Source organism: Arachis duranensis, chromosome 6, assembly GCF_000817695.3.
Source record: "Arachis duranensis cultivar V14167 chromosome 6, aradu.V14167.gnm2.J7QH, whole genome shotgun sequence".
Taxonomy (NCBI): Eukaryota; Viridiplantae; Streptophyta; class Magnoliopsida; order Fabales; family Fabaceae; genus Arachis; species Arachis duranensis.
Window position 1 is genome coordinate 15,653,012 of NC_029777.3, and position 13,070 is coordinate 15,666,081.

Sequence of the window (13,070 nt, forward strand, 5' to 3'; positions counted from 1 at the left end):
ATGAATATTAGTTCTAATTAGATGAGCGGGACTTGTAGCTTTTTGCTTCTGAACAGTTTTGGCATCTCACTTTTTCCTTTGTAGTTTAGAATGATTGGCATCTATAGGAATTTAGAATTTTCAGATAGTATTATTGATTCTCTTAGTTAAGTATGTTGATTCTTGAACACAGCTACTTTTATGAGTCTTGGCCGTGGCCCTAAGCACTTTGTTTTCCAGTATTACCACTAGATACATAAATGCCACAGACACATGACTGGGTGAACCTTTTCAGATTGTGACTCAGCTTTGCTAAAGTCCCCAGTTAGAGGTGTCCAGAGCTCTTAAGCACACTCTTTTGCCTTGGATCACGACTTTAACCACTCAGTCTCAAGCTTTTCACTTGGACCTGCATGCCACAAGCACATGGTTAGGGACAGCTTAATTTAGCCGCTTAGGCCTGAATTTTATTTCCTTGGGCCCTCCTATCCATTGATGCTCAAAGTCTTGGATCCTTTTTACCCTTGCCTTTTGGTTTTAAGGGCTATTGGCTTTTTCTGCTTGCTTTTTCTTTTTCTTTCATATAAATTTTTTTTCATATAACTTTTTTTTTCCGCAAGCTTTTACTTTTTCATTGCTTTTTCTTGCTTCAAGAATCAATTTCATGATTTTTCAGATTATCAATAACATTTCTCTTTGTTCATCTTTCTTTCAAGAGCCAACAGTTTTAACATTCATAAACAACAAGATAAAAAATATACACTGTTTAAGCATTCATTCAGAAAACAAAAAGTGTTGTTACCATATCAATATAATTAAACTAATTTCAAGGATAATTTTGAAACTCATGTACTTCTTGTTCTTTTGTATTAAAAATATTTTTCATTTAAGAGAGGTGAAGGATTAATGGAATTATTCATAGCCTTAAGATATAGACACTAGACACTAATGATCATGTAGGAAAGACACAAACATAGACAAACATGAAGCATAAAATCAAAAAACAGAGAGATAAGAACAAGAAAGTTAAGGAATGAGTCCACCTTAGTGATGGTGGCGCCTTTTTCTTGAAGAACCAATGGTGCTCTTTGAGCTCCTCTATGTCTCTTCCTTGCCTCTGTTGCTTAATCCCTAGTGATTTTGGTGCTCCTATCCTTAGTTGCTCCCAATAATTGTGTGGAAGAAAATGTATTCCCTGAGGAAAATGTATATCTCTATATTTGCTAAGCTAGAGGAGCTCTGCTCAGAATTCTCTATCTGTTGCTGAGAAGATGATGGAAAAGGCTTGTTATTGCTGAGCCTGTTTCTTCCACCATTATTAAAGCCTTGTTAAGGCTTTTGTTAATCCTTCCATGAGAAATTTGGATGATTTCTCCATGAGGAATTATAGGTGTTTCCATAAGGTTCAACCATGTAATTTACCTCTACCATTGCAGGGTTCTCAGGATCATAGGCTTCTTCTTCAGAAGATGCATCTTTAGTACTATTAGATGCATTTTGCTATCCATTCAGACTTTGAGAAATCATGTTGACTTGCTGAGTCAACATTTTGTTCTGAGCCAATATGGCATTCAGAGCATCAATTTCAAGAATTCCCTTCCTCTGAGGCGTCCCATTACTCACAGAATTCCTCTCAAAAGTATACATGAATTAGTTATTTGCAACCATGTCAATGTGTTCTTGATCTTCTGCAGGCGTTTTCTTTAGGTGAATGGATCCACCTGCAGAATGGTCCAGTGACATCTTAGAGAACTCAGATAGACCATAATAGAATATATCCAAAATGGTCCACTCTGAAAGCATGTCAGAAGGATACCTTTTGGTCATCTGCTTGTATCTTTTCCAAGCTTCATAGAGGGATTCACCAACTTAGCCAAGAAGGCCGTGACCAGCTTATCCCAAGAGTCCAGGCTATCTTTAGGTTGTGAGTCCAACCATGTTCTAGCTCTGTCTCTTACAGCAAAAGGGAAAAGCATGAGCCTGTAGACTTCAGGATCTACTCCATTAGTCTTAACAGTCTCACAGATCTGCAAGAATTCAGTTAAAACTGATAGAGATCTTCTGATGGAAGTCTATGAAATTTACAGTTCTGTTGCATTAGAGCAACTAGTTGAGGTTTCAGCTCAAAACTGTTTGCTCCAATGGCAAGGATTGAGCTGCTTCTTCCATCAAACTTGGAAGTAGGTGTAGTATAGTCACCAAGCATCCTCCTTGCATTATTGTTGTTGGGTTTGGCTGCCATATCCTTTTCTTGTTCGAAAATTTCAGTAAAGTTGTCTCTAGATTGTTGTAATTTAGCTTCTCTTAGTTTCCTCTTTAGAGTTCTTTCAGGTTCAGGGTCAGCTTCAACAAGAATACCTTTTTCCTTGTTTCTGCTCATATGAAAAAGAAGAGAACAGAAAAGGAAGAGGAATCCTCTATATCACAATATAGAGATTCCTTTATGTTAGTAGAAGAAAGAAGGAATAGAAGAAGGAAAAGGTAAGAATCCAAACACAAGGGGGAGGATAGGTTCAAATTCTTGAGTAGAGGAGAAGTGTTAGTAGATAAATAAATAAATAGAAGAAGATAAGAGGGAGAAGTTTTCGAAAAGTATTTTTGAAAAAGGTTAGTGATTTTCAAAAATTAAGAGAAGAGAAACAATTAAAATTAAAATTTGAAACAATTAGTTAATTAAAAGAATTTTGAAAAAGAAGGAAGGAATTTTCGAGAATTAGATAGGAAAAAGTAGTTAGGTGGTTTTGAAAAAGATAATAAACAACCAAAAAGTCAATTAGTTAGTTGAAAAAGATTTGAAATTCAATTTTGAAAAGATAAGAAGTTAGAAAAGATATTTTGAAGTTGAATTTGAAAAAGATATTTTAAAAAGATATGATTGAAAAAGATATTTTGAAAAAGATTTAATTTTTAAAATTAAAATTGATTACTTGACTAACAAGAAACTTAAAAGATATGATTCTAGAATTTAAAGAATGAAGCTTTCTTAACAAGAAAGTAACAAACTTCAAATTTTTTAATCAATCACATTAATTGTTAGTAAAGTTTTCAAAATTTTGAAATAAAGATAAGAAAAAGATTTTGAAAATAATTTTAAAATTTTTGAAAATAATAAAAAAATGAAAAAGATTTGATTTTTGAAAAAGATTTTGAAAAGATAAGATTTTTAAAATTGAAAATTTGACTTGACTTATAAGAAATAGTTAAGTTTTAAATTTTTTTGACTAAGTCAACTCATATTTTTTAAAATTATGAGCAAAATAGGGAAAATATATTTTTTTATTTTTTTAAATTTTTAATGAGGAGAGAGAAAAAAACAAAAATGACTCACAACATGAAAATTATGAATCAAAACACATGATGCATGCAAGAACACTATGAATGTCAAGATGAAAACCAAAAATACTTTGAATGTAAATATGAACATCAAGAACATATTTTTGAAAAAAAACTTTCAAGAAAAGAAAACATGCAAGACACCAAACTTAGAAATTTTTCATACTTAGACACTATGAATGCAAGAATGTACATAAAAAACAACAAAAAATACAAAACAAGAAAACATGAAGATCAAACAAGAAAATTCATCAAGAACAACTTGAAGATCATGAAAAATACAATGCATGAATTTTCAAAAAATGTAAGAAAAAGATGAACATGCAATTGACATCAAACTTAAAACATGACACAAGACTCAAACAAGAAACACAAAATATTTTTGGTTTCTATAATTTTATTGATTTTTTTGTATTTTATTTTAATTTTTTCGAAAACATATAGGAAAAATAAAATGAGAAATTCAAAATTTTTAATAAGAATTCTAGGAATCTTTCAATGTTAGCCTAAAGCTCTGATCTAGGAGTTGGGCATGGTTTAATAGCCAGCCAGCTTTAGGATATAAATTAGGCATGCAACAGTTGATACTTCATCCAACTCCATATACATGCCTTTTATGCTGACAAGTGGAAGCCTCAATCCAAAAGAATTTGGACATGGCTTTACAGCCAACCAGGCTTCAACATGTTACCATGAAACTCTATAATTCATTCTTAAAAAATTTAGAATAATTTTCAAAAACAAAGGGAAAATTTTTTTAAAAGATTTTTGAAAAATTTTTGAAAATAAAATAAAAAGAAAATTACCTAATCTGAGCAACAAGATGAACCGTCAGTTGTCCAAACTCGAACAATCCCCGGCAACGGCGCCAAAAACTTGGTGCACGAAATTGTGATCATCAACAATGGCGCCAAAGACTTGGTAGCGCTCTCAAACGTGAATCGCACTTTATCACAACTCCGCACAACTAACCAGCAAGTGCACTGGGTCGTCCAAGTAATACCTTACGTGAGTAAGGGTCGATCCCACGGAGATTGTTGGTCTAAAGTAAGCTATGGTCATCTTCTAGATCTCAGTTAGGCGGATTCAAATGGTTATGGAGTTTTCGAAAATAATAAAAAATAAATCATAAAATAAAGATAGAAATACTTATGTAAATCATTGGCGGGAATTTCAAATAAGTGTATAGAGATGCTTTATCCCTGTTGAATCTCTGCAACATACTGCTTTCTTACTTTCAATCCTTCATACTCCTTTCCATGGCAAGCTGTATGTAAGGCATCACCGTTGTCAATGGCTACATCCCATCCTCTCAGTGAAAATGGTCCAAATGCTCTTGTCACAGCACGGCTAATTATCTGTCAGTTCTCGATCATGTCGGAATAGAATCCATTAATTCTTTTGCGTTTGTCATCACGCCCAACAATCGCGAGTTTGAAGCTTGTCACAGTCATTCAATCCCTGAATCCTACTCGAAATACCACAGATAAGGTTTAGACTTTCCGGATCCTCAAGAGTGGCCGCCAAAGGGTTCTAGCTTATACCACGAAGATTCTGGTTAGGAAATCCAAGTGATACTCGCTCGTTCTAAGGTAGAACGGAAGTGGTTGTCAATCACGCGTTCATAAGGATGGATGATAATGAGTGTCACGGATCATCACATCCATCAGGTTGAAATGCAATGGATATCTTGGAATAAGAATAAGATGAATTGAATAAAAAATAGTAGTAATTGCATTAAAACTCGAGGTACAACAGAGCTCCACACCCTTAATCTATGGTGTGTAGAAACTCCACCGTTGAAAATACATAAGTGATGGTCCAGGCATGGCCGAATGGTCAGCCCCCATAAACGTGATCAAATGATCATAAGGTGAACCAAAAATAATCCAAAGATGTCTAATCAATAGTATAATGTCCTATTTATACTAGACTAGTTATTAGGGTTTACAGAAATAAGTCTAAATGCAGAAATCCATTTTCGGGGCCCACTTTGGTGTGTGCTTGGGCTGAGCTTGAGCTTTAAATGTACAGAGGCTTCTCTTGGAGTTAAACGCCAAGTTGTAACGTGTTTTTGGCGTTTAACTCTGGTTTGTGACGTGTTTCTGGCGTTTGACTCCAGAATGCAGCATGGAACTGGCGTTGAATGCCAGTTTGCGTCATCTAATCTCAAATAAAGTATAAATTATTATATATTGCTGGCTGGATGTCTACTTTCCAACGCCGTTGAGAGAGCACCATTTGGAGTTCTGTAGCTCCAGAAAACCCATTTCGAGTGCAGGGAGGTCAGAATCCAACAACATCAGCAGTCCTTTTTCAGCCTGAATCAGATTTTTGCTCAGGTCCCTCAATTTCAGCCAGAAAATACCTGAAATCACAGAAAAACACACAAACTCATAGTAAAGTTCAGAAATGTGAATTTCACATAAAAACTAATGAAAACATCCCTAAAAGTAGCTAGATCCTACTAAAAACTACCTAAAAACAATGCCAAAAAGCGTATAAATTATCCGCTCATCAGCAACCACTAGGCCAATTACACACACACACCAACACTATCACAACTGACACTTGAAAAGCCAAGCTTTGAACTAAGTTGCATATTGAGTTTATACAAGTATTGCAAACGACTTATATCGATGTGGCTTCTTACAACCACATCTCAAATGTCTCGGCAAAGATGAAGCTGAGGTATTTATGGCAGAAACACATCAGGGTGTTTGCGGAAATCACATCGGAGGACGAGCGTTAGAAGCTAAAATTCTCCGAACAGGATACTATTGGCCGACAATGAAAAGGGATTGCATAGCTAAGGTGCGACAACTGTCAAAAACATGCTCTAATGACAACAAAACTAGCCGAATTATTGCACAATATAAAGGTAAGTTGGCCATTCCACAGATGAGGACTAGATATCCTTGGTCCATTCCTGAAAGCGTCAGGCCAGGTAAAATTTCTTTTGGTTTCAATAGAGTACTTTTCAAAATGGATTGAAGCACAACCGTTAGCACACATAACAGCCAAAAAGGCAATAAAAAAAAGATAAATGACACAAAAGGAGAATGGGCCGACCTTATCCCATAAATCCTCTGGAGCTATAATACAACTATACAATCTACCACGGGCAAAACTCCCTTCAAACTAGTTTACGGAGTCGAAGCATTAATACTTGTTGAAATCGGCATCCCAACTCTAAGAGTCGAACTATATGACCACAATCATAATATGCAAGAGCAACTGACCTAGACCTTGTAGACAAAGAAAGAGAAATAGCGGCTATAAAGTTGCGAGCAATGAAGCAACTTATAGAAAAAAGACACTGCAGGAAAGTCATTCCCCAAGTTTCCCACGAAGGAGACCTCGTCCTTCGACGAACAGAAGAAGCACGAAGACCTCCAGCACATAAAAATCTTGCAGCAAACTGGGAGGGCCCATTTTGAGCCACAAAAGTCCTTGAATTGGGGGCTTATCAATTGCAAACACTTAGAGGGGAACCAGTTACGGGGACTTGGAATGTTTCCTCTTTAAAGATGTATCAATCGTGAGATACTACAACAAGAGCGGATGAGGGTACTCTTTTTCCCACTTTGAGGTTTTTTTCCAATGTTTGGTTTTTACTCAAAGAAGGTTTTAACGAGGCCGGATGCCACAAACCCGTTTGTAAAGAACAATATATTGCAAAATAATATGTGAAGATTTCTATTTCTATGAACGGATATTCTCATAACACTGATCAAATATAAGACAGTTAAACAACAAATAATACTAAGTACTTTCAAACAAAAGAGCCGAGCTTCATACTCGAAATGTCCAGCAAACAAAACCGATATCATTGGCAAAAATACAAAACATCCAAAAGTCAAAACAGAAATAAACTACAGTTGTTCTAATTTGTCACCCGTGCTAGATCTCTCACTTTCTTTCTCAATTATGGCATCATCATCAACCAGCTCGCCATTCACAACAATCTTAGTAGCATCAAGTTTCAAAACATCCGCCTCTGGAAACAAGACTTTGACCTGAGAAACAACTCGGTCAAAACCTTGAGCGAATGCCTCATAAACTTTGGTCTCAAGTTCTTTCACCCTTGCTATCAATTGCTCATTCTCATCTTTAACAGTCTTTGTCTCTTTAGCAAAAGAAAGTTGAAGGCGCCTTTCCTCGATAAGCTCGGTCTCGTTTTGTTTCAGCGAAGAAGATAACTCAACAATAACTTTCTCCTTCTCTGCCACAGTGCTTGACAGTTCGATAATGCTGAAAACCTCCTTTTCCTCCTTTTCAAGAGCAAGCTCTTGAGTTCTACGAATTGCCACTATGCAGGCACCAATCACCTATGAAGAAAACAAATATCACACCACAATCCACCATAGAGCAAAAGAAGAAATACAAATCACTATATGTACCTGTAGGAATCAACTCGTCCCAGCACGACCGACCTCATTTATCATTTTCACATCATCGGGGAAGCGGCAAAGTTTGTCAGCCAAGGTCATATAAGGGAAAAGCTTAGCCCACAATAACTTTGCATGGTCATCTTCAAGGTAACACCCTACCACACAGAGCTTTACACCTAGGATGTAAAACAGAGGTGGCGAGACGCTACAACCTCTAAAGTAAAATATACACATAATATAGTTGAAAAAGGTTTATATCTATGAGCCTTTTGAAGGAAAGTTAAACAAAAGCGTCAAAAAGAAAAGCGCATCACTCACGTAAGCGATAAGCGTAAACCGGATATGATAAGAGTAAAGCAAAACATAAATCCATAAAAGAAGAGTTCCAAGATGTAGATAACAAAACTTTTGACTCGGCTCACGAAGTTAAGATCGGCCAGAGTAAATTTACATACATACTTATATACATGTGAAACCCAAAGTACCCAAAATACTGTTTACAGAACCTGTTTCTCCAAGTCAACCTCTAAGAGGGACAAAACATAATATTTATATATAGTGGAGATATATAACTATGTACATATGCATCTAAAACCAAAAATAGAACCCCAAATAGGTAGAGTTCTTCGCTTGCAGAAAGCTTCCAGTATGCCTCAGCGAGATGCCTCACGTCCTGCATCTAAAAGCCACAAATATGTATCTCAGCATGGTAGCGGTGCCCACATAACTAACATATAATATTCCGGAAAAGCCAGAGGCGATCCTAGAACTTCCGACAACAGATTCAAACTTAAAACTAACATTTTAAACCATAAACAGGGTGAGGTATCTAAGGCTTCTTGATTCCATCTCAAATCCTAACTTAACCCCTAAGCTCATCATTCCTTTCTCCAATCCTCTGAAATACCGATGCACAGACAAACAAAACAGACAAGGCAAGCACAAGTAGATATTCAAATATAACAAATAAGCATAGATATTTAAGTAAGCAAACCCAAGTAATGCAAAACCAAAGAAGTCACATAAATGCATATGATGCATGCCTTTCCTACTGGCCGTTAGCTCATGTGTCGATTATTTTGCCAGAGCCCGACATAACCGGTAGCTAACCCGAATATCGTCCTCTTAAAAATCGGTGGGCGGTACACCACCACGAACCCCACAATTACGAGCGGTACACCACCACGAACCTCGCAAGATCTTCAATTGGAAAATAACACACACACGTGGGCAGTAAACCACCACGAACCCTACATAACATTCTCTTTAAAAAACATGTGGGCGGTACACCACCACGAACCCCACATAACATCTCGACAATGGACAAGCGGTAAACCACCACGAACCTTGCCAGGTCAGGCTCAAAACAAATTCATTTTTCAAATTCATTATAACTCATTCAATTATTTTTACACAATAATTCATTTCCAAAGCATCTTTATACAAAATCATCAACAACATGCATATACACTCCATCATTCTCCATAAAAGTTGCATTAACTTACTAACAACACCCTTAATTAGCTAAGCCTCATAAATACCAACCAAAACCCAAATCATCAACAAGATCAACATCCCAACAACATCATTATTACTATTTACCAATTTCAAGCATCAACGACATAAATAATTCAATCTTATCCTACGGTCAACTAACCTAAGTTTTCACGACACATTATATTTTAGTTACGAGAGACCGAAACCATACACCTTGGCCGATTCCTCTCTAAGCTCGAAACGCTTTAATCATTCACTGTTTCTCAAGATCCAAAGTTCCAACTCCTCACCAACTGAATTTCTAGCTCCCATTATTCAATTTCAAACTTTCAATGTCTACCAATTTAACTCCAAAATACCCAATTCAATCTAATACAATCGAAATTCACTATAATTAATATAGAGTTTTTTAATTAATGATTCATAAAGGGTTAAGTAATTTCTTACCTTCCACTCAAAATTAGGGTGGAACCCAACAATTATCCATCGCTAGAGTATCCATAAACCATCAAAATCACAAAATCTCTCAATTTTCAAAACCTAAATCACGAACTAAAAAGGAGAGAACTAGGTGAGAAAACGTGATTCTCTTACCAAATTATTTTGTGGATTTTTTAGAGAATTCTGAGACAAACGCATGGCCGCTGACGGCTCGTCAATCGGAGCTTCGAATCAAAAGTTATGGAGGATTGAATTATGAGCGAGGGTTTGGTGTTTTTTCCCCCCTTCCTCATGCAAGGTTAAGCGTGATTTTGAAATGGAAGGGGAAGGAAGAGCTGAGCTCTTCATTAAGTGTGAGTTGGGCTGGGATTTGGGCCCAATATGGGCACGGTTCGTCCAGTTCGGCCCAATCTTGCGCCAAAATCTTTGAAATTAGTGTTAAAATTCGTATTTTAATTAATCCTACCTCATTAAACTATAAAATTTTATTTTCTAATTTTTAAATTAATGATTAATTTATTGGTCAATTATTTACTAATTTATCGGGTTTTATATTTAACATACCTGTGCATCCTTTTTTGAGATTCGCAAGTAGACTCAACCATCTGTAAAGTAGCTAGGGACTCAGCCTTAACCTCAACGACCTCAGAAGGTTTGACCTTCGACGAACCCCTATTCCGTTTACCTTTTGGATTCATCTCAGATTGCACTGCAGCAGCACCAGTATCCTTTTTAGCATTAGTGGTCGAGCCTTCTTTCTCATTTTTTCTCCTTTGACTGAAGAAGGACTTCAGTCCGGTGGTCGTGATGGTTGGAGCCTTATCAACTACATATATAACACAAAAAAGAAACACAATCAGACTCACATAAGCAAAAGTTTAACAAAATTCGACATTCTGAATTACCCATATAATCCAAAACAGCCTACCTATCAGTATCCCACTTCAATAATTCGGCAATAGACAACAAATCTCTCGAATCCAACATTTCAAAAAGAAACTCTATAACAATGTCGTCATCAAAAAATCAGTCATCAACATCTAAAACCCGAGTCAGCTCTGAACACCACGACAAAGGGAACCTCTCCTCCAGGTACTCATTTACATAAAAAGGAAACTCTTCTTCCGCACTCCTAATTGTAACAAATATAGTTTTGAAGTCTTTAAAAGATGATTTGTACAAAGTAAAAATCGAGCGACAAGGATGGCTACTTAGGTTAACCCACAATCCACGCCCAACTCTTTTAGCTTGAAATAAAGAAAAAAATAGTCTAAGGGAAGGAGGATGTTCTAACACGTCCATCAGCACCTGGAAAACCCTGACAAATTCCTAGAAATTCGAATGCAGTTGGGTTGGAGCACAATTTAGCCAGTATAATACACCACACTTAAAATTCATAAAAGAAAGTCTAACGCCTAACTCTGTAAATAAACAACTATACATGTAAAAGTAAGACCAGTTACATAAGTGCTCACAAACACGATCATCCCTCCTACACGGCAAGACTTCTATCTTGATTTGGCTCCCCTCCCTAACCCATATATTCGAACCCAGCATTTTCACAAATTCCTTGTCATCAAACTGAGAAACATAACTCCTAACTTTGGGGTCAACCCAGTTACAAGGGTCATTCTCATCAACCACTACTTTTTCTTTTTCCATGGTCAGAAGCACAAAAGAATTAAAAAGAAAAGGCACGAAGAGAAGATTGACACTCACCTTTTTAACTCATTCTGTGATAAGCCAAAGAGATTACATGGGAAATCTACAATGTGTAGAAATTAAGGCAAGGTTACAACAAAGTTAACACAACAATGGATAAACGGTTATCAACAAAACGTTTTTTAAATCTTATCCCTTCAAAAAAATAGTTGTAGCTCATGTCATTATCTAACGGTAAAGAGTACCTAAAAAAGCATACCACATTTCACATCAATGAGTCCAATAGGCGCGAAAAGCAAGACACACATTAAATACAAGCCGTTTCAAATTCCGTACGAAACTAAGCCGAGCTTGGGGGATGAAGCATACTAACGCGTCATAAAATCTATAGCCGAGATATACGCGAAATTTAAGCTTGCCTTCGTTCCCTCTAAGCAAGGCAAGCTTATGGGCTAAAGGGCTAACAACCAAATAATAAACCAGCATCATAACCCGAAATGCAACGGAAAGGTCGGTAACTAAATTCAAAACAGTCAAAGATTATCAGCAAAACCACCTCCTTAAGGAACGGCGCTCACCATCTCACCAAGATTCTCGGAATACTCCCCCAGATCAATAAAATATTCATCTATATAAATGAGTACTTAATTTTGATAAAAGACAGGTTCTAATTTTTCTTATTCTAAATATTTAATTAACATTTTTTTAGCATTCTACTAACTTGAGTGTTGGAGTATCTTTTACAAGTATTCCCGCCGCGGTGTTCAAACCAGGCCGACCTATAACTTTCTAGATCAAGTGGCACATTACTCGAAAGGAATTGCTATAACTCGAACAGTTTCACATAAAACAGAACAACACTAAATACCAAAGTTCTAATTTTTTTAAACTTTATTTATTTTACATAACGAATAATAACTCAATCTTAGTTGTTATTAATTTTAAATTTGCAAATGATAAATTTAATAATTATTATTATTAACTTAATAACCATAATTTTAATATTATTGGTCAATTTTATGTCTATAAAAAATATTCTATCTATTTCAACAAAAAAAATGTCCCATAAAAAAGTTTAAACACTTGAATTGAGTGTTAGAAATGTAACTCTTCCGTCCGCTAATTTATAATCTAAAGTAACTGTTTCACTTATGCCATGTGTTCAAAAATACAAAATTATTAGGTAATATTTTTTTATCAAAATTAAGAATGAGATTTAAAATCAAAACCTTTAAATAAGTATGAGAAAATTATACTATTTGAGTTATACCTCATTAATAAAATTAATAGGTAAATTATTAATTAGTAAGGAGTGATTAAAATAAAAATTTGTAAACAAGTAGAAAAGTAAATGTATATATACGTGTGTGAGCGTAGGCGCGTGTGGATAGTGATGCGAGGTATGGCTGGGGCCTGGGGGTGTGGCTAGCTAGCCATGCACGACTCTTGGCCTATTAACAAAATTGGCAATTCTATGCTGTCAGGGTCAGGCTATTCTATGATGATTACAATGACTTCCAACGCATAGTGGCCCGGTGCAACTGCAACCACTGGACACGACGGTCTCATAAGCAACGATTGAAGTAACAGGAAGCAAAGAACGACACAAGGGTAGGGTAGGGTAGAGTAGGTCAGAAAAACATATATGTAGTAATTGGTTATTGGTGTATGTGGTGCATGCATCATAGTAATTACACATGTTATCTACACCTATGGTAAATTGGATGGGGTCCAAATGTTAAAGTCCACACATGCTTTCTACAA